Here is a 4,182-nt window from a genome sequence, read left to right as displayed (position 1 = left end):
CTGAAAAGCGTGCAAAAACTTTGACAATTTTTTTTCTATATTTTCCCGATTTTTTTTGGCAATTTTGATGAAACCAAACAGGGCGAAGCCGAGTTTGGGTCGGCCCCAAATGGTGTCAAGAAGCTGCTGAAAAAATTTCAGATTTTTCGGATAAACGAGCGAAAAGTTATACCTGTTTTACCGAAGGTATCTCAAGGTATGTTTTCCGGGAGGCACAACACGGCGGCGGCAGTTAGGGCAAAGCGTCCCTAAACTCTAACACCGATCACAGGATCATCACTATGACTAACAGCAGTAGGTATTCGAATCTGAAACAAAATTGCAAAGGCACAAAGGGCGATAGGACAGCGGAAATTGAAATATTTTTGGGCTTTTTGTGGACTATAGGTAATGAACAAATATGAATCTAAGGCAAACGAGATTATACCTCGTGGTAAATCTGAAATATCTGATACCAATTGATGAGTACAGGCCCGATCTTCCGAGAGGGAGCCGATAAGTTCGATTTCGTGGAGATCTCGACGTTCGCGATCCGGCTTCAAATCAGACGCGATTCGAACCCTGCAACCGTTACACCACTGCTCCGTTGGTTATCAACCAAGCACAACTTGATTGACCTCGCCAAGAAGGCTTTTCCTGTAAGCGAATCGAAGAGCACAAGCAAGAAGGTAAAACACGCAATCTGATATTGCAAATATGAATGACGCGAATATCAATAGAGCGTTCAAGAACTCGGTTCCAAAGGACTAATCGACACAGTGGAGGAGATCAAGAATGGGGGCCCTGGATCACTGTAAAAGGATTTGTCACCACAGTTACAATGAACGATTCAGTTTCTCAATGAAAAACTAAACTCTAAACAAAACCCAATTGTGTAGCAGCGACGGCGGCTGTGTTTATAGTCTAAGACTCGACCTAGGGTTGGGGACGGCCAGGGGTTGGGCGCCCACAACTTGGGCTTAAGGACCGACACGATACATGGCCAAGTTGGCCCAAATAGGTGACGCAGCACCTTGCCGTGGTCACACAGAATGATCCATGGACCTTCTGGAGCTAGGACCAGATCCAAAACGACGGCGTCGTCGTCCCCTTTCCAACGCATCCAAGAACGGCCCGTTTCGATGTCGTATGAGAAAGTTATGACCGAAACAGTGACGACGTGTCTGCTGAATCCGAGGGTGACGTGGCAGCTGAGTTGGGAACGAATTGCACCTTGGGGAAGACCATGGCGTCGGTGTGTCCAGCGTGGCGATGTCCTCATCATCCTCCCCTTCTCGAATTGGAGTCGTCCTCGACTCCATCTTGGCGATGTCCTCATCACCTAACTTATCAGCCATCGTACATTGTTTTTTTCTCATAATAAATCATCGAACAGTACTTTTCAGCCTGGCTTTTTAGCGAAACGGACAAGGCCTAGACTATAAGCCACTTTGATTTTTCTTTTATATATAATTTTTGTTATATTCCTAGATATGATATACTTTAGATATATGGTAGAAAATTCAATTTATAATAAACCAAAATGATTCACAATCTGAGAAACTTAATATATGTTTGGATGGTTTGTGGAATCCACTTAGATATATGATACAAAATCTACTTAGATATATGCTATGTTTACCTTTTTTCGTTTTCATTTTGATAAGAAACTAAATATGTGTATATACTGTATAGTTTATGGTTATCCCATGCTTTATGAAGTGGTGCAATATAATTCTATTTTATGAATTTTAGTGAAATCAATTCATTCCTCACGTATATACTAATTATTATCTTACAAGAAATAATTGTAGTGATAGATTAACCCATTCTATTTTACAAATCAAGAGGCTAGCAGAAACGCTAGTAGCTCCCCACCCCCACCGTTGCTGCAAGGAAAAGAAGGGAAGATAACACACGCTTAGAAACCGTAATACTCCCCTGTCCACCGCTGCTGGTTTGCAAGGTCGGCAAGCTTTTCCAGTACTGGCCCTTGTTTAGTTCCACCAACTTTGCACCTTCAAATTTTATACAGTGGAAGATTCTTCATCACATCACATCATATTAAATCTTTAAACACATGTATGGAGTATTAAATATAGGTAAAAAAAATAACTAATTACATAATTTGGTTGTACTTTGGGAGACGAACGTTTTGAACCTAATTAGTCAATGATTGGACAATTATTATCGAATACAAACGAAATACTAGATTTCAATGTTTGGGCAACTAAACACTCCAGTCCACTTCTTGTATTTTTCCGGAAAAAGGAGACGACAAATAATATATAAATAAAATAAATAATTGGACAAAGACGAGGGAAGCGTCAAGGCGCGGGAGACCCGCAGGCCAGGCCGCAGCGCAACGCAACGAGAGGGCCCACGCAGCGACCTTCCGCCACCGCCACATCCCATCCCACCCGCTTCCCGGAAACGCAGCCTTGCCGGGGACAGAAGCCTTCCCGCGTCGCGTCGCGCACGCCGTCCTGCCCGCCCCTTTTCACACCCCGGACGCAACCGCATCGCCGCCTGCCCGCCCTCTATATCCTCCCCTCCGCCACAGCAACCTCTCTCTATCCTCCTCAGCACAGCAGACGCCGCCGCGAACCCCCAGCCTGATCAGCAGCATCTCGGCCCAGATGTTCCTCGCCGACAAGTACAGCTCGCTGCTGCCCTCCCTCCACCAGCACCACTCCAAGCCGAGCCGCCGCCGGAGCCAGCAGCAGCAGCAGCAGAAGGGGGAGGCGGACCGGTTCGGCGCGGCGCTGGCCGCGCGCCTCCGGGGCCTGCTGCCGCTGCCGGCCTCCCCGCTCGCGGCGCTCGCGCCTGTGGCCGACCTCCTCGCCCTCACGCGCGCGCCTCGATCGCCTCCGCAGGCGCCGCCTCCTCGCGCGCCTCGCGCTCCACCTCCTCCTCTCCTCCTCCTCCTCGTCGTCGGGGTCCGGGCGGGTGCGCGCGCGTGCGGTGCTCTCGGACCGCGGTGACCACCCAGCGGCGTCCCCATCCCCTCTGGCGCCGCTCCCTTCGCTCCCGTTCGAGCAGCCCCGCGGGCGGCTCTCGGCCGCCGCGCGCGTGCTCGCCGCCGTGGACGCCGTCTCCTCGCTCGCGGCAGCGGCCGCAGCCGCCATCCTCGTCGGAGGACCCACCGCCTTCCCCCTGGTCTCCGGCGGCGGCGACCTCCCCTGGGCGGATCCGTTCAACGCGGTGTCCGGCCAGCTCGCGGCGCTCGAAGGCGCCGGCGAGGTGGGCGCCGTCGACGAGGCCGTCCGGAGGCTCGCGTCGGCGCTGGACGCCGGGACCGACGACGAGGCGGCCGTGCGCGCCGCGGCGCAGGAGGTGGAGAGGCGCACCGAGGAGCTCGCGCCGCGCCTCGACCGCCTGTCGGACGCCGTCGGCGGCGTGTTCCGCTCCGCGCTGGGCCTCCGCAACGCCGAGCTCGGGTGCTTCATGGTGGGACCCGCGGGGAAGCCGTGTAGTAAATAGCCGTCGCTTTTCTGTGTACTCGTAGTCGTAGCTGTATACTGTATACAATACTGTATTGGGATACCGCTACAGCTCAGTGGAGTGAAGTTGGGTTACGTCACGTCGCCCTCGCCGGCGCCGCGAGCTGGGTGTGGGATCATGTATGTCAGCGTCAAAGGACGAGGAGGCCACAGATGACGATACATTATTTGCATTTTGCATCATTTTGGATTTGTGGCATCCACTGCTGTATGGGAATTGGGAAAGGAAAAATGTTGCAATCTGGCTGTGTAATTTCGCGGCATATAATAGCATGTATGTATGTATGTATGTATGTATATTTTGAGGAACTTGAGCTGCATTTTCTCTCCATGGCTCCATCCATCCATAATCCATTCCATAAACCTGCTGGGTGGGAGAAACCATCTTCAGGTTGGTCTTCACTCTTCTCGACGAGTCATCGCCATCTGACGGCACGCAGTATACGACCACGCGCCGAATTCGCACCGCGTTGACGCACGGAGGAACCGCGTCTGCAAAAGCAACTCGAAATGGGCTCCTCGGCGTCGGCCGGTCCCAGCGCGAGCGGCACCGGCAACCGAAGAAATGCGTGCGCTCGGAAGCAACCCGCACGCCCGCCAAAATGTCAGCGTCGTATGGGCGCGCGCGCGCGGCGTCACAGCACAGGACGACGCCGGCAAGCCGGCACGGAGATAGACGCGCGGACGGCTCTCTGCCGAA

At 52.6% G+C, this 4,182-nt stretch overlaps 1 pseudogene; it reads left to right on the top strand.

Moving 5' to 3' along the window:
* The first annotated feature begins 2,302 nt into the window (after positions 1 to 2,302).
* Positions 2,303 to 3,811, top strand: LOC136494073 (uncharacterized; annotated as a pseudogene).
* Positions 3,812 to 4,182: the final 371 nt, after the last annotated feature.

Source organism: Miscanthus floridulus, chromosome 11 (genome assembly GCF_019320115.1).
Source record: "Miscanthus floridulus cultivar M001 chromosome 11, ASM1932011v1, whole genome shotgun sequence".
NCBI lineage: Eukaryota > Viridiplantae > Streptophyta > Magnoliopsida > Poales > Poaceae > Miscanthus > Miscanthus floridulus.
Note: the sequence above shows the minus strand (reverse complement) of the source record. Positions and strands in the feature narration are given on the sequence as shown.